Genomic DNA, 19,257 nt, shown 5'->3' with positions numbered 1-19,257 from the left:
TTTAATTTACCGGCTGCCAGAATCCCGACAGCCGATGATGCCATCAGCCGGAATCCTGGTGCAACAAGGCTATTCCCAGGACACCCATAGAGTGGGAATAGATCTTGTGGCGAGTGTAGCGAGCCACCGAGCCCTCAGCGTGGCGAGTGCAGCGAGCCCGCTAGGGGACTCTTAGCACTCACTCCACTGCCGGTAATCCATACCGAACCCATTTACATGCCTATGCTTATTAAAAGGGGCACGGCTGGAACTGCAATTTAATAAAACACTACCAATATATATATACAAATTGTGACACTGATATAGTTGATGTGATTATATGCACTCATCAAATAAAGAAGAGTTAAAATGTCAGTTCCTGTTCCTGCTGCTGACTGTAAAACCATGATTTTTTCTCAGCAGAAGGCATACTGTAAGTAGGAGCATGTTCAACCTTGGCACTGGTCTTATTTAGCATTCAAATAATAAATACACTTTTAATAGCAAGGTTTCAACTGATATGGTACTAACATAATCTACAATCTACATCAAGAGTAATGACACAATTTTTGCGGTAAAATACTTTTACCTTTGCCCACCTTCCTTGCTTCAAAATACCTTTTCTACAGCCTATAATCTGTAGGCGTAGGTCACAAACAGACCCTAAATCATTCCCACCTTTGGGGGTTAACCCTCTAGCTCAGTGTATGGAGTCCTATAAAAATGGACCTCATATTTAAGGCAATAGGTAGCAAATCCCTTGGTTAGTTTGTTACAGTTGCACATTATTCCTCAAACACTTAGGTATGTTTGAAAAGAGAAGAGAGGGAAACAATTTTAAAGTGCAAATTCATCCAAAATTAAATTAATAAAAAAATGACACACACTTATCCTGGTAAATGCCACACCAATTGTACAGTATATGGAAAAAAAAATAATGGTATGTGAAAGAAACAAAATCACTGTTAAAGGAAAGGACTTTTCCTGAGGAGCATGCAATGAGAAATGAATACATCTTTGGTGAGCCCAGGTAACACTGCACAACAGTGAAAATGTTTCCAATGTGTAAACAGTTACCTCTAATAAATTTTGACATAAAATCAATGAATATAACAGTTAAAACTCTCAGCTCTCGGTTCCAAGATATAGGAGCTTATTCAGAGTTGTTAGCAAACCAAAAAAGTTAGAAATTGTGCAAAACCATGTTACACTGCAGGTGGGGCAGATATAACGTGTGCACACAGATTTACATTTGGGTGGGTAATATTGTTTCTGTGCAGGGTAAATACTGACTGCATTACATTGCAATTTAGATTTCAGTTTGAACACACCCCACCCAATCTAATTCTCTCTGCATGTGTTAAGGGGGGTACACACGGAGAGATCTGTGTTTAAAATCTAAGCAATCTGACTAGATTGCTTAGATTTTAAGCATGGATCTGTTGTGTGTATGCCCACCAGCGATAGCGATGCGCTGCCCCGCACATCGCTATCGCCGGTGCTAGATTGAGCCCACAATCTAGCAGGTTGCTCACTTCAGCGCTGTGTAAAGTGAGCATCCCCCCGTCCCATCCCCCCCTCACTCAGCACATTGCGCTGTGCTGAGCGGGGGGAGAGATGTGTGCTGAGCGATCTGTGTTAAGATCACTCAGCATACATCTCTCCCGTCAGTTCTGGCCTTAACATCTGCCCCACCTGCAGTGTAACATGGTTTTGCGCAATTGCTAACTATTTTTAGTTTACTAACAACTATGAATAAGGCTCATAGCCCATTTATGATGATGTAGGGGTGTTTAGTTATAGACTAGGGAATGTTGGCGTCAATAGAATATATACTGTAGGTTGGCAAGCCTGAATACAGGAAAAATGATTCATTGTAGGCCATGTTTTGTTTATTGTCTGCATATACTGTAGCTTGCATTAAGTGAAGGTTATGAGTGATGTTCCTGTCATTTGTTTGAATTTTGTGGTCATAATTTATATTAAAAGTCAGGATGCCATGTACATGTGTTAACATTGTATTTTGTAAATGAGTCTGAATCTGTATTCAAATTGCTATGATGCAGTGACTGTGGCTTTTTTCATACCTTGTTCAATAGTGCTTCATCTGCAACTTTATACATATTTCAAATGAATTCCTCTGTGGTTGAAGTCGCAGCACAGCATCTCTCTGGCCCACTGTTACTGCCTTTGCTCTACAACTGCAATGCGACTACAATGCAAAATGTAAAGAAAAAAAACGTATGCTACTCATCAAAAGCATCTCAGTTAATGGTGTATTGATTCATCGATGATGCAAATAAGATGCAAAATTTAAACAAAGTCATTATTGCTATACTACTCAGTGTGGCTCAGATGTACTGGGCATATTGTGCTTTACAGCATGGTGGCAAAATAAGGCTATGTGTATGGGGAGACAAACACACCCACTGGCAGTCAAAGTTTGTAATCACTAAGATTTCTCTCAGCATTTGAAAAATAAATAAATATATATATATATATATATATATATATATATATATATAGGGTGTGGTCCATAGGGTCAACCACACTTAGGTTGACAGTATGCAGGTCGACCACTATTGGTCAACAGTAACTGCGTCGACACCTAAAATAGTTCGACACAGGTATTAGGTTGACATGAACAAGCAGGGCCGCCATCAAGGGGGTGCCCTGTGTACAGTCGTCCCGGGCCCGGCGGCCGCCACCACCGGTGACACTGACCGCGGCTGGCTGGCTGCTAGTGCTACCGGTTACACTGTCACTGCCCTTCATATCCCGGTGGCACCTGTCATTTAGACAGCCGCCGCCCACCGCTCCCCTTCTGCTGAGACTGGCAATGCACTGTCACTGTGCAGCTATCATCGCGGCGGGCTGCCTGCCTGCCCGACCGCTGCCCGCCGCCGCCGATCACAATCAGCAAGTAGAAGGTTGCTGTTTAATAAAGCTTTTTTCTTCTGGATGCGGCACAGCGTGACGTCATGACGTCATGCCGCGTCAGTGAAGAGGAGACGCGAGGGTGAAGAACTAGGACAGCCAGGAACAGCGTGGGAGAGAGAGAGAGAGAGCAGATAGGAGGACTCAGGATGGATTTGGAAAGGCAAGTATGTGTTTTTTGTGTGTTTTTTTGTGATTCCGAGAAGGGGGCCCGGGGCTGGCTCAGCTGTCATGTGAATGCGATGATGCATCATAAGTAACACAAACAAAAACCAAGAAGTCCCTAGCCACCCTTCTGCTTGATTTTCTATATATGCAAAATGGGGGGGGGGGGGGCACTGCCTATTTTTTCAGTCTTGGGCCCCACAATTTCTAGTGGCAGCCCTGTGAGCAAGGTCAACATGACCAAAGGTCGACATGAGTTTTTTTACGCGAAGAGACGGCTGGACAGGACACAGGGCAGCACGCTGCGGCACCAAAGTTTTGAAGTCAAAGTCTCCTCGGTGACCTGAAGGCTTATAAGTGCTCCTCCTCCCCAAGCCTGCGCCTCTGACATGTTTGGGGGGCCTGCTGACCCCTTGCCTTCCCACTTACCCCCCATTCCGATGCCTCTGCCTCCTCTCCTACATTTAACATCGGGAGCGCATAGCCATGCATTGGCCTGTCTTGTATATAAGATGTGGGATAGTCCATCTGCACACATATCACTCATTGCATCTTGGGTAAAAGGAGCAACTTATCCGAGTTGCAAAAAAGGATGCTTATCAGCTTTCGGGGTAAGGGTGGCAGTATCTTTGAAACAGTGCAGTTTATGCACTGGTCGTGTGCTGCTGTGGTAAATATGTATCGTGACTGGACAAATGACTTCATTGTGAATAACCGGCATGGAAACTGCAGAGCGCCACGTGGTATTGATATGAAGGGGAATGTCGGCTACAAAGGTGCATGAGTTTCGACCGTCATGCTACAGTGGAGCAGCAAACCAAAAAAATGAAGATGGGGCTACCAGATGTGTGTCTAAAAATTATATATATTATATAATTTATATATATATAAAATAGTGGTGCCCTCTGCTGGGATAGATGGGCACCATCAAACAAACAGTAGCTAGGAAAACAGCACACAGTTTTATTGTGTAGCACAAAAACAAGACATACAGTAAAAAGTAAACAGCATAGATTCCCTCTCACATATGCCCTACCACAAACATAGGCATATGCACAGTACTTACAGTCAGCTAATCTCAGTGTCGCATAACAGGCCTGCTGCCTGTTTTCCACATTAATGAAACCCTGAGCCATGCCCTGACACAGCTTATACCAGCCTCTTACAGGTGCGGGCACTCAATTGTCTGCCCTCAGTCTGAAGGCCTAAACACCTGAAATGGGCCTCGTGGATGGAGCCCTCCATTCTCTTTTACATCCACACCCCAAGGGACCCATTTGTGGCTTCGATTAAAATCCCAAACTCTAATTAAGTCTGTTTAGCAGAAATAGACATTTCCTGGGGGTTGCGACTCCTGAAAACACTTTTCTGCTTTAGGACTGTCAGTGTTACTACAATGGTGGCAAAAACCTTCTATAACACCCTGCTTCTTAGTTAGGGGTTGTGGCCAATTTTGGATTGCCTCAATTTATTAAGTTGGGGCTTTATTAAACCTCTGCTAATAGTGTATCCAAGATACTTTACTTCTTTCATCCCTAGACAACATTTTTGGGGGTTGGTTGTCAGTCTTGCCTTACGGATAGAGTATAAAACTGCTTGTACTCTGGGTAACTGAGACTGCCAATCAGGACTATAGATGATTACGTCATCCAGATAAGCAGCAGCATACTGTCTATGGGGCCTTAGAATTCTATCCATTATACTTTGAAAGGTCAGCACAGACCTGTAATAATGCAAATATACAGGTTGAGTATACCTTATCCAAAATGCTTGGGACCAGAAGTATTTTGGATATCGGATTTTTCCGTATTTTGGAATAATTTCATACCATAATGAGATATCATGGTGATGGGGCCTAAATCTAAGCACAGAATGCATTTATGCTTTATATACACCTTATACACACAGCCTGAAGGTAATTTTAGCCAATATTTTTAATAACTTTGTGCATTAAACAAAGTATGAGTACACACTCAATTAATTTATGTTTCATATACACCTTATACACACAGCCTGAGGTCATTTAATACAATATTTTTAATAACTTTGTGTATTAAACAAAGCTTGTGTACATTGAGCCATCCGAAAAAAAAGGTTTCACTATCTCAGTCTCACTCAAAAAAATCTGTATTTCAGAATATTTCGTATTTCAGAATATTTGGATATGGGATACTCAACCTGTATTACCAAATGATGATCAATGTCCATTCTATTTCTTTATTGGTGGCAATGTGATCCTTTTTGTTCTCGTATGGAGGTGGGAAACAATAAAATGCTAATACACTTTTTTAGTTTCTATTCTTGATGTAATAACACAAACAAAAACTGTTCAATGGTTCGTTAATATGCTTACATGTGTCTATGTAGTGGTACACTTATAAAGGCTTCTTTCATAAGTCTACACAATTGTAATTATTTGGAGTGCTCACCTTTCTCATCCTTTCAGCGATATGTGCAGAAAGGCAATGAGTTCTCTTTTTATTCAATACGTTTCTGTTATTTTAATACGTATGGAATTGGTTGACATGGGCAACTTCTTCACTGGCTCACTTCTTCACTTTTATCACTGCTTAGTACATGTCTCCCTGAAACACAACATACACACGGCTAGTGTTTCATATAAAAACAATGAAAAAAATACCACATAAAATGTATTTGTTACAATCATATACAGTATGTTTGTTCCTCTAACCCAGCTATAATATCCCACACCTTATAACACTAAGTTACTGTCCGTGCTTTATTATAGCCACAATGTAACAAGATACCTTTCTCCAAACATACAGCTTTCAGTTTGCCTTTTTGTATCATATGGATAATTTCCCATGAAAGCTTGCTTTGTTGATTACAACCTTGGCAACCATGTAGCAGTATCTTTGTTAGTGTTCCAACGCATGCAGTTTTACGTTAATGGTTAGTAACCCAATGATATCAATCTGAACTACAAAGAGCTTGATTAACCGAATGCCTTTTTCTCCCAGTGTCACGCATTGACATATACACAATTCATGAGCAGGTTCATGCAAGCAACAATATTAAATATACTGTAGTGCAGCATACAGTAAATTTAGCTATAGTTCACCGCACATGTGTGGCTAAAAGCTGAAAAGCACATTCATAGTAATCTCCTTATATTACTATCCGATTTTTTCCTCGGTGCTGCTCAATCCGCCCATCCTTTTTCAGTGCAATAGATTTAGATCAAGATCTTACTAGACCATAGATTTATCCATCCACCAGGTGCGCTTAAATTCAAACATCACCTGCAGACATATCCATCAGAGAGTCTTCAGCGTAAAGTCACCTACTCCGGGTGACTCACACACTGAGTGCATTTCCCCTCCTACTCCTTCAGCGGCTTCTTCAGAAGTATATTGCATTCACTCATTTTCCAAATTCAAATAGATGGGACTCGCCCATTTCCGCTCGCTATGATAGTCGCACATGCGCACTTATGTGAATTTCAGTAGCGGTTCACTGAGCTTCCTTATATGCAAGTATACTTATTTCTATTAGAGATTCACTCCACTCCCATATATACAATGCAGTGCATTTCATTCCCGTATTCCTATATTCCATCTATAGTTCAGAACAAGAGGCTACAGCCTTATAATAGCCCATCTACCATAGCATCATAGCAAGCAACACATAAAACTCCTATTAATTTGCCACATTAAATATTATTTAGCTCCACTATATCATTTTAAGTTTGGGGTGTTAATTTTCTTAATCTGAAGATCGAGGAATCTCACATACATATTAAACTAATTGGTCACCTCCTCTACTGGTTCCCCTCACCTGCTCTATACCTCTTATTTTAACTTCTTTTAGTCTATATGGACAACCAGAGATATGAGCAGAAAGACAATTCAATATGTTTCTTTTCTTTTATGTTCCATAAACCTAACATGTATCTTTCACATGGTTCATCCAACATAAATATATCACAAATGAGGAGGGACAATTAATAAACTCCTTTATCTTAAATATTTCTTTAGTGGCAAATTAAGTAAACTGTTTCCTTACATTCACTGTGTAAGCATTTGGTGCATCTATCTTTTCCAGATCTGTGAAATCCTGGAGGTTTAACCGGTAACCATGATACTGTCAATCCTTTTTATACTGTTGTTTCTTATAATGACTAGGTGCCAATTTTAACTTTAAATTATCCATCCAACGAAAAAAATCACTTTCTCCTTATTTATATTCCCATCCATCAATGCAGTAATTTATCCACCTTCAGTAGCTGGCAGATTTTCTTTAAGATATTTCTTATCACCTGCGGAAGTGAATTACAGTATACTTAGTTATGAAGCAAATAGATCTATCCTCCAAATTGTTTTGACCTCTATGTTCCTTATTCAACAAACTGCCCCTATCCAAATTACATACCTCTTTACAGTATATGCTGATTCTATCAATTTCTAAGATATCCCTGTTCAATAAAGGATTGGTAAAGATCTTTGGATTGCAATTCAAAGATCTTCCTAGATGAACAATTTATTTTGATCCTAGTAAACTGCCTTTTTGGAATGTTATTCCTCCACTTTTGGAGATGGCTACTTCTATAAAAACGTCTTTAATGTATGTCTTACTGTAGTTGTTAAAATATCACCTCTAGCTTTCAGAGCAATATCTAAATAATAAATAATTGTCTTATGTAAATTTTATTCCAAAATCATTATCATTTAATCCATTTAAAAAAAACAAAGAATCTTGACCTCCACCCCAAATAAAAAATAAATAATCTATAAAATGACAATATAGGACTAAGTCTGCCTGAGTCCACCACCCCACACATGCCTCTCCTCAAACTGGCCCATGTGTAGTTTGGCAAAACGCGGGGCAAACCGAGTTCCAATTGCAGTCCCCCTGTAATTGCAACTAATATCGTGCATCAAAAAACAAAATACCCTACTGCATCCATTCTCTTATCATGCAGTATATTAGTGACTCTACATCACCCGTAGCTAAATAATAATCCCGTTCCATTTTACTTGATTAAGTACATGTATAAAATGTGCCGTGTCTCTAATATATGACTTCAAATTATTAACAAAGATCTGTTAAAAGAAATCAACATAATGAGACAAATTGTTTTTAAGTGAAGAAAATATTATTGGTCTCCCAGGTGGGGACACCAAAGAGATTTATGTGTTTTCAGTAAATAATAATATGTGGGTATCACTGGGTTAAAAACAAACAAAACTTATATGTTTCGATTTTGCTCCATTACTTATAGCTCTCATCAGTAAACCTCTCAATTTAATTTGAAAGGATACTGTGGGATTGCCTACAATTTGCTTATACAATTCTCCATCTTCTAAATGTCCATGGGCTTCATAGAAGTAGTCTTTTTGTTCTAACACAACTACCCCACCTCCCTTATCAGAAGATTTGATTCGTCATCCACACTAAAGAGCCATACACATGAGGGAGATGTGGGCGGAGATGTGTGCTGAGCGACCTAGCATAGACCGCTCAGCACACATCTCTCCCCCCACTCAGCACAGTGCGATGTGTGCTGAGCGAGGGAGGGGGGACGCTCATTTCACCCAGCGGTGAAATGAGCGATGTGCTAGATTGAGCCTGCATGATGGCCAATCTAGCACCGGCGACAGTGATGTGCAAGGCTGCGCATCGCTATCGCTGTGGGGCATACACACAGAGAGATCCGTGCTTAAGTTCTAAGCAATCTAGTCAGATTGCTTAGAATTTAAGTACGGATCTCTATAATCAATATCAAACATTAATTCTTATTTCATCCCAATTATATTCGAATTCTCCCCTGTATACAAAGATAGTAACATCAGGGAGAGAGAGAGGGTGTCAAAGGGAGAGAGAGTGTCAGGGAGGGAGGGATAGTGAAAGAGAGGGGGAGCAAGAGAGAGTGAGAGTGTCAGGGAGAGACAGACAGGGAGAGTGAGCGTGAGAGAGAGAGAGAAACACACTATCAGGGAGTGAGACACAGTGCCAGGGAGAAAGAGAGTATCAGGGAGAGAGGGAGGGAGAGACATTGCCAGGGTGAGAGAGTTGGAGGGAGAGACAGTGCCAGGAAGAGAGACAGTATCAGGGAGAAAGAGAGAGGGAAGGAGAAAGAGACAGTACCAGGGAGAGAGAAAGTGTCAGGGAGGGACAGAGAGACAGTGTCAGGGATAGAGAGAGGGGCATAGACAGACAGTGTCAGGAGGAGAGGGATAGAGAGATAGAGTGCAAGAGAGAGAGATAGTGTTATAGAGAGAGGGAGAGACAGAAATGATCAGGGAGAGATAGTGTCAGGGGGAGAGAGTGTCAGAAAAGGAGGGAGAGAGACAGTGCCAGCGAGAGAGACAGTGTCAAGGAATCAAAGAAAGAGGGATAGACAGTGCGAGAGAGAGAGGGGGAGAGAGAGACACAGTGTCAGGGAGAGACAGTGACAGAGAGAGTGAGTGTCAGGAATTGAGTGAGCACTGAGGGAGAGACAAGCAGTGTCAGTGAGAGAGAATGTAGCAAGATAGAAAGTGTCAGGGAGAGAGCGTGGATAGAGAGAGAGAGAGAGGGGGGCAGAGAGCATTACCTGCTACAGCTGAGGTCTCTGATGAGAGTGGGACTTTGCAGCATTAGGCTCTGCCCTCTAAATCCCCGCAAATCACGGCACTGCTGCAGGTGCTCGGAGTCTATGCCAGTAAGGCCTCCACCCCTCTTCCCCGCCTCATCCTCCACACAACTGCAGGGGTATGTGAAAGGGGAGTGGCGAACATCGGAGGCAGTCCGTGACTGGGTACAATGGAAGCTGTGGGTCCTTGAAGCCTCTCGGGCCCCATAGCAGTTGCACCCCCTGCACCCATGGTAGTTACGCAACTGCCGTCTATAGTTTTGTCACTGGTGTATAATGCTTCCCCATCTATTCCTATCTTGTCTCTATCCTTTCCAATTTGGTGTTTCATATGCCTCATCATATTGATCCTCAAAGACCTCAAATCTATTATAATTAGATGCCTTGGTTTGACCTGTTTTCCATTGTTTAGGATTTAAATTCCCCCCTATTATACTGTTCAGATGAAAATTGTCTATTCCTATCAAACTGACCAGACCTGTTAGGCTTACTTCTATCCTGAAATTGTACTCTGTTTGGTCTCTCTCTAGATATATATTCCTGTTGGTACTGTGGAGAATTACTCTGTTTCCTATTAAATGATCTTACTGAACCTTTAGCATAAGCCTCCCTATCCCTATTCATTTTTCCATCTTTCATATCAATCAAGGATTTTTAAAATTCTTCAACCCTCTTATTCACCTTGTTTTCTCTTTCCTTAAACCCTGCATACCCAGCAAAGGATTTCAGAGATTCTTGTACCCTTTCAATCTCCAATTTTAGTTTGGCCACTTTAGATTCTCTATTCCTAATAAGGAGACACATTAAATTCTTTGAACAATTATCAAACACCGAAATCCTTTCCTCAACAAAATTTGAATCATCATTAAATGTTGCTGTCTTTAATATATATAAACCTCGCGGGATCAAATTGCCATCAAGATATTTCTGCAGGCTAATTTTATCCCACCAGTGTTTAGTCATTGATATACATAAGTTTTCCAATTTATTGAGCATCTGATGTATATTGTCATGATTATCCTCCTTTCACGTATCCCCTCCTTCTTTCTAATCTTTCCAAAAACACATTGCAACAAAGACATGATCTGTATTAGGCACTGTTTCTAGAATATGTATTAAAAAAGAGAAAGTTAAAAACAAACCCACTGAGATGAAACAAGGTAATGAAAGAATCTGAAGAAAGAACGTATTTCTGAAACATATCAAGCAGAACTCATAACTTACAGACAGAGAGATCTTTTATAAGGAATATCCTAACATCTAATTTTTAGTTGAAAGAAATCTTCAATCACACCATAAAACAGCTGTGGAATGCCGAGCAGGAACATTGGCCAGGGCCGAAACTGGGATTTACGGCACCCGGGTAAGGCAGTAATTTAGCACCCCCCCACTAAATAAATAAATAAATAAATAAATAAAATAAATCCCAACATATATATATATATATATATATATATATATATATATATAATATAACAATAAAAAAGTAATAATAAATACATAAATAAAATAATAAAAGTAAATAAATAGATAAAAAATACAATAAAATAGAGTAAATAAAACAAAAAAACAAACCACAACAAAATTCAAAACTATACCAACCTTGTTCTCATTACAAAGCACGGTAATACCCCTCATTAACAGAGGAGAGGGGGAGAGAGATATGGAAAAAAGGAGAGGGAGAGATAATATGCTCCATAATATCCCTCAGACAAGCAGACCCCAGTGAAACACACGCAGGATAATATATATATATATATATATATATATATATATATAATAGGGGGCGCCAATAGTGCATTAAAAGAGTATACAGTTCATTAAAACATTGCATACCAACAATCAGATTCAGTGTGTACCAAAGAAGGGCCTCCAACAAAGTCCCAGTGACGAAATGCGTAGGGGCGTGGCTTGTGGATGGACGTGAAACCCAGCAGCATGCAGTGGTGAACGCGTCTCTCATTATTATTCTTATACGATTGTACTAGCGGTGGTTATACTGCCTTCTTTGGTACGCACTGAATCTGTTTGTTGGTATACAATGTTTTAATAAACTGTAAACTCTTTTAATGCACTATTGGCGCCCCCTATTATTCCATATTTCCAGATTTTCATTTCCCTGTGTGGAGACGGCTGAACAGGGTGGACGACAGCTGATACAATCGGCAGCGTGCGGATAGACTGTGGGAAGCTTTGCAAAGCTTCAGTCTATGATTCAAGCAGCCTATCAGGCTTGGACTTGTAGTTCCACAGAAGGACTTCATTATAACCTGGTTTGCGCTCACACTGTATTCTTTCTTTTATATATATATATATATATATACATATATGAAATGAAATTGTAAGGGGAGCGCTCAGATGGATTTAATGTCTTTTATTGTTCCTTCAGATTGGATGTCAGCAATACGGTATGGTATTTTCTGGAAAAAACTCTCTCACCAAAGTCACCCAGACAACGAAATCACTTATTAGTCCATCTCTTTTGTAAAATTGATGAAATTTATTAAAAATCTTTTTTATATAATTGCATTTGTATGACTCTTACATTTATCTTGACATTCGTGGGATATGAGATCTTAATAGGACTTGCTGTCCACCCCAGCCAGGGGGAGCTCCTGTGACAGCTTATCCGCTCACTATGTCTAAGACAATCACCCAATGCGTTTCGTCTATACAGACTTCCTCAGGGGTGTTTTCTACTTGCAGGAGCGGTGTCCTAACTGTAGATTTGTAAAATATGGGAGAATCCCATAAATGTACAATTATTATACTAATAATACATATCCTAATCTTGAATGTGCCATTGATTGTGCAAAGTGATCCCAGAGTATCTATTGCCAGCGTTTAGGAATATCCAGATATCCTTATCGCATTAATTTTTTTGTTAGTAGCAAACTGGAGCCTGTGTCCTCAGTGCTGGCCTAGCTCTGAATCAGAGCCACCACGCCATTTCCCAGAGACCTGCTTACGCAGTAGACTCTGGCACAGAGTGCTCAGTCACTAATGCACTGCTAGTCCTGGCTAGAGAGGAGTGGGCTCAGACAGAGACTGAACATGGGCAGAGGCGTAACTAAGGTTTTTGGAGCCCAGGGCAAGATGAACAGTGCCCCCCCCCCCAAAAAAAAAAAACCACCCAAAAATGGGCGTGGCCACACACCAGAAGGGGTGTGGCCATGTACCAGAAGGGGTGTGGTCACTGAAAATGCCCCACAGTGCCAGTTACATGCCCCACAGTGCCAGTTACATTGCCCCAGTGCCAGTTACAATGCCCCACAGTGCCACATACATGCCCCACAGTGCCAGTTACATTGCCCCACAGTGCCAGATACATGCCCCACAGTGCCAGTTACAATGCCCCACAGTGCCAGATACATGCCCCACAGTGTCAGTTACAATGCCCCACAGTGCCAGATACATGCCCCACAGTGCCAGTTACATTGCCCCACAGTGCCAGTTACATTGCCCCACAGTGCCAGTTACATGCCCCACAGTGCCAGTTACATTGCCCCACAATGCCAGTTATATTGCTCCACAGTGCCAGTTACATGCTCCACTATGCCAGTTACATGCCCCACAGTGCCAGATACATGCCCCACAGTGCCAGTTACATTGCCCCACAGTGCCAGTTACATGCCCCACTGTGCCAGTTACATGCCCCACAGTGCCAGACAAATGCCCCACAGTGCCAGATACATGCCCCACAATGCCATATACATGCCCCACAGTGCCAGATACATGCCCCACAGTGCCAGATACATGCCCCACAATGCCCCCCCATCGGTCACTCACCGCTTCCTTCCCGTGTCTGTGCTATGTGAGGGGAGGAGAGCGCAGCACCTCTCCTGCCCCTCACCGCTCCAGGTCTCCGGCGGCAGCTATGTGGCGCCGGTTCGCTAGCCAATCAGAGCTCGCGGACTGGCAGCCAATCAGGAGCTGGTCCGCAAGCTCTGATTGGCTAACGCCATCGGAGACCGGACACAAGCAGCACTGCTGGCAGCGCTGCTGGTGCTGGCAGCGCTGCTGGTGCTGGTGCTGGCAGCGCTGCTGGTGCTGGCAGCGGCGGTGAGGGGAGGGAGAGACGCTGCGCTCTCCTCCCCTCACATTGCGGCGTGACGGGGGCGAGTGGGGCATGGTGCCCTGGCCGCCGCCGGCGCCCCCCCTCTGCTGGGCCTGCCAAGGCGCCTAGGGTACGTGCCCCACTCACCCTACCTTAGTTACGCCTCTGAACATGGGTCCCATTCTTTCAATACACCCCTGCTGGAGGGTCTGTTTTTGAAGATGTAAAATTGTAAGCCTGATGCAGAGATGGACACAGTAGTACAGCAGCTGTATTTTTGTAAACAGCGGCTGTGCAATAATATGCTAATTCTGCAGGAGGTGTCTTGTGGAAATAGATGCCTCCTGCTGGCTTCTGTGATCGCCTGCTGTGTCCGAAGATGCAGCATCATTGGTCTTCTGAGTTACGTAGACAACTGCCCAGGCACAGTCAGAAAACAGGGTCAACTTTTTGGGTGGCACTGCAACCGTCATCACAAAGATCTGTGCATGTGCAGCACAGATCATGCGCAGGTCTGAAAACATTGGAGATAATAGAACTCCCATCTTAGCAAATTTACCCCTTAGTTACATCTGCCCCACCTGCAGTGCAACATGACTTTGCCCAGTTGCTTGCTTTTTTGCTTTATTTACAAACATGAATCAGGTTCTTCATCCCATGTGCAGGTTCCATTGGGAGATATGTCTTGCTTCACTCTTCTCTGCTCAGGGAAAACTGTGAACACCTAACTGTAGTTCTGGAGGCAAGGTATAGAAAGTCAGCTCATTTGTCGATCTGATTGAAAAATCACCATCCGCATCTGATGATGCAGATGACTGGTGATAAAATCATCCAAACTCGCAATGCGATAATTGAGTACATCGCATGGATGTATCAATTATCACATGCAGGGACAGCAAGCTCTGTCCCTGTGATGCCTCTCCGCAGCATCATTGAGGTATTTTTCATAAAAAATACCCCAATGTCCTGCTGCGCATGTGCCGCCATCCATCGCTACCACTGCCACCGGGATCTCGCCCCCCATCACTACTATCCCCATGCCGCAAAAGAGCCTTCCCCCTGGATTTAACTTACCAGTCCCAGGAACCGTTGTCTGCTGCTCCAGGAGGTTGCTGGGCGCCAGATCCTGCTTCTGTGCTGTGACCCCCGATGCTGTAAAGAGAGCTGCTGCCATGCAGCATTACTTTACTGCATAGAGGTCACCATGCAGCACATGGAGGACCCGGTTCCCGGCAGCACTCACCTGAGCACTGATCCCTGGCTCCTGGCACTGGTAAGTATCATTTTTATTTTATAAACTTTTTTTTTTTCTAAAGGTGTGTCCATCGGACATACAGAGCTGATCACACTGGCCGGGTCCCGCACAGCTTTCTCTGCCAGGGGGCAGAAAAAGTTGGGCAAAAGGCTGCTTATCACAGTGCTGCCCTGTGATTTTGCCAGTCTGAGCTATCACAGGCAGGGGCGCTTTAAGAGAGGAGTAGGCCAGTGTGCAGCCTCCTCCGTACGGGTCCCCTCCTCTCTGCAGGGGCGCTGTAGAGTCTGAGCACTAGAGAGCTCAGGCTCTACTGTGCATGCGCAGATTTCCAGGAAAATGGTGTGGCAGCCCTTTTCCCAGAGATTTCTCTACTGCGCATGCTCAGAAATCCGTGAAAATGGCCGCTAAGCCATTTTCATGGGGTTTTAACTAGTGATGAGCGGGTTCGGTTTCTCGGAAACCGAACCCCCCCGAACTTCACCCTTTTTACACGGGTCCGAGCCATACTCGGATTCTCCCGTATGGCTCGGGTAACCCGAGCGCGCCCGAACGTCATCATCCCGCTGTCGGATTCTCGCGAGATTCGGATTCTATATAAGCAGCCGCGCGTCGCCGCCATTTTCACTCGTGCATTGGAAATGTTACGGAGAGGACGTGGCTGGCGTCCTCTCCGTTATTGTTGAACTTGATTGTGCTGTGCAGTGCACTATTGCTTAATTGTGGGGAGGACTGGGGAGCAGCTGTATAATATAGGAGGAGTACAGTGCATTGTTTTGCTGATCAGTGACCACCAGTTATCCGTTCTCTGCCTGAAAAAAATGCTCCATATCTGTGCTCACAGTGTGCTGCATATATATCTGTGCTCACACTGCTTAATTGTGGGGACTGGGGAGCAGCTGTATTATATAGGAGGAGTACAGTGCAGAGTTTTGCTGACAGTGACCACCAGAGCCGGCCCTACCCAATATGATGCCCTAGGCAAGATTTTGGCTGGTGCCCCCTAGCACCACCGCTAGTTCCGCCTCTGACCCTGCACCCCTTTCCCAGCACCATCACCCCCCACCTATAGCAGTCCTTTTTTTTGTTTTCCTACCCCCTGTAATTTAAATAAGAACAGTGTGCACATTTGTCCTTACACATATGCCGCACATTATTAGTGCCCTTATACACATAATGACACACATAGTGCCCCTTACACATATGTTACACATTATTAATGCCCTTATACACATAACGACACATGTAGTTCCCAGCGTGAGTCAACTGGCAGCTCTGCTAACGTCGGGTGCCTATTTTTTTATTAAAATGCATCTTATTTGCATTGCTATGTGGCTAGGATACACAAGCAGCTTCTGCTGATTAAAATGATATGTGGCATGCCTATATACTGTGTGCGACTGTGGCTGTATCTGCGTACAAAATGCTACACACAGAATATAGGCATGCCGCATATCATTTTAATCAGCAGAAGCTGCTGATGCCCCTAGGCATACCAGATGCCCTAGGCAATTGCCTAGTTTGCCTATACCTAGGGCCGGCTCTGGTGACCACCAGTATACGTTGTCTGCCTGAAAAACACTCCATATCTGTGCTCAGTGTGCTGCTTTATTATTTATATAAATTATTATTATAATATTATGCTGCTGGGGACCAACAGTATAATATTATATAGGAGGAGTACAGTGCAGAGTTTTGCTGACCAGTGACCACCAGTATATAATACATAGCATTACGGTACAGTAGGCCACTGCTGTACCTACCTCTGTGTCGTCATTAAGTATACTATCTATCTACATTCTATACCTGTGGTGCATTTTAGTTTTGCAGTTTGCTGACACAGTGACCACCAGTATACTATATATAGCAGTACGGAAGGCCACTGCTGTACCTACCTCTGTGTCGTCATTCATTAAGTATACTATCCATCTACATTCTATACCTGTGGTGCATTTTAGTTTTGCAGTTTGCTGATACAGTGACCACCAGTATACTATATATAGCAGTACGGAAGGCCACTGCTGTACCTACCTCTGTGTCGTCATTCATTAAGTATACAATCCATCTACATTCTATACCTGTGGTGCATTTTAGTTTTGCAGTTTGCTCACACAGTGACCACCAGTATACTATATATAGCAGTACGGAAGGCCACTGCTGTACCTACCTCTGTGTCGTCATTCATTAAGTATACTATCCATCTACAATCTATACCTGTGGTGCATTTTAGTTTTGCAGTTTGCTGACACAGTGACCACCAGTATACTATATATAGCAGTACGGTAAGGAAGGCCACTGCTGTACCTACCTCTGTGTCGTCATTCATTAAGTATACTATCCATCTACATTCTATACCTGTGGTGCATTTTAGTTTTGCAGTTTGCTGATACAGTGACCACCAGTATACTATATATAGCAGTACGGAAGGCCACTGCTGTACCTACCTCTGTGTCATCATTCATTAAGTATACTATCCATCTACATTCTATACCTGTGGTGCATTTTAGTTTTGCAGTTTGCTGACACAGTGACCACCAGTATACTATATATAGCAGTACAGTACGGAAGGCCACTGCTGTACCTACCTCTGTGTCGTCATTCATTAAGTATACTATCCATCTACATTCTATACCTGTGGTGCATTTTAGTTTTGCAGTTTGCTGATACAGTGACCACCAGTATACTATATATATAGCAGTACGGAAGGCCACTGCTGTGCCTACCTCTGTGTCGTCATTCATTAAGTATACTATCCATCTACATTCTATACCTGTGGTGCATTTTAGTTTTGCAGTTTGCTGATACAGTGACCACCAGTATACTATATATAGCAGTACGGAAGGCCACTGCTGTACCTACCTCTGTGTCGTCATTCATTAAGTATACTATCCATCTACATTCTATACCTGTGGTGCATTTTAGTTTTGCAGTTTGCTGATACAGTGACCACCAGTATACTATATATAGCAGTACGGAAGGCCACTGCTGTACCTACCTCTGTGTCGTCATTCATTAAGTATACTATCCATCTACATTCTATACCTGTGGTGCATTTTAGTTTTGCAGTTTGCTGATACAGTGACCACCAGTATACTATATATATAGCAATACGGAAGGCCACTGCTGTACCTACCTCTGTGTCGTCATTCAATAAGTATACTATCCATCTACATTCTATACCTGTGGTGCATTTTGTTTTGCAGTTTGCTGACACAGTGACCACCAGTATACTATATATAGCAGTACGGTACGGAAGGCCACTGCTGTACCTACCTCTGTGTCGTCATTCATTAAGTATACTATCCATCTACATTCTATACCTGTGGTGCATTTTAGTTTTGCAGTTTGCTGACACAGTGACCACCAGTATACTATATATAGCAGTACGGAAGGCCACTGCTGTACCTACCTCTGTGTCGTCATTCATTAAGTATACTATCCATCTACATTCTATACCTGTGGTGCATTTTAGTTTTGCAGTTTGCTGATACAGTGACCACCAGTATACTATATATAGCAGTACGGAAGGCCACTGCTGTACCTACCTCTGTGTCGTCATTCATTAAGTATACTATCCATCTACAGTCTATACCTGTGGTGCATTTTAGTTTTGCAGTTTGCTGACACAGTGACCACCAGTATACTATATATAGCAGTACGGTACGGAAGGCCACTGCTGTACCTACCTCTGTGTCGTCAAGTATACTATCCATTCATACCTGTTGTGCATTTCAGTTGTGCGCAGTAAATATAGTAGTAGGCCATTGCTATTGATAGTTACTGGCATATAATTCCACACATTAAAAAATGGAGAACAAAAATGTGGAGGTTAAAATAGGGAAAGATCAAGATCCACTTCCACCTCGTGCTGAAGCTGCCGCCACTAGTCATGGCCGAGATGATGAAAAGCCATCAACGTCGTCTGCCAAGGCCGATGCCCAATGTCATAGTAGAGAGCATGTAAAATCCAAAAAACAAAAGTTCAGTAAAATGACCCAAAAATCAAAATTGAAAGCGTCTGATGAGAAGCGTAAACTTGCCAATATGCCATTTACGACACGGAGTGGCAAGGAACGGCTGAGGCCCTGGCCTATGTTCATGGCTAGTTGTTCAGATTCACATGAGGATGGAAGCACTCATCCTCTCGCTAGAAAAATGAAAAGACTTAAGCTGGCGAAAGCACAGCAAAGAACTGTGCGTTCTTCTAAATCACAAATACCCAAGGAGAGTCCAATTGTGTCGGTTGCGATGCCTGACCTTCCCAACACTGGA

The 19,257-nt window shown here is 42.9% G+C and overlaps 1 long non-coding RNA gene across 1 annotated transcript in view; it reads right to left on the bottom strand.

Annotated features, from left to right (window-relative positions):
- The window catches only part of LOC134911588 (uncharacterized), a 106,393-nt gene that overhangs the window by 71,570 nt on the left and 15,566 nt on the right, over positions 1-19,257 (bottom strand). The window contains exons 2-3 of the long non-coding RNA XR_010176701.1: positions 5,511-5,666; positions 2,067-2,191 (exon numbers count right to left, since the gene is read on the bottom strand). This is a non-coding gene — a long non-coding RNA (uncharacterized LOC134911588). The remainder of the gene's footprint in view (positions 1-2,066; positions 2,192-5,510; positions 5,667-19,257) is intronic.

Source organism: Pseudophryne corroboree, chromosome 4 (assembly GCF_028390025.1).
Source record: "Pseudophryne corroboree isolate aPseCor3 chromosome 4, aPseCor3.hap2, whole genome shotgun sequence".
NCBI classification, from domain to species: Eukaryota; Metazoa; Chordata; class Amphibia; order Anura; family Myobatrachidae; genus Pseudophryne; species Pseudophryne corroboree.
Note: the sequence above shows the minus strand (reverse complement) of the source record. Positions and strands in the feature narration are given on the sequence as shown.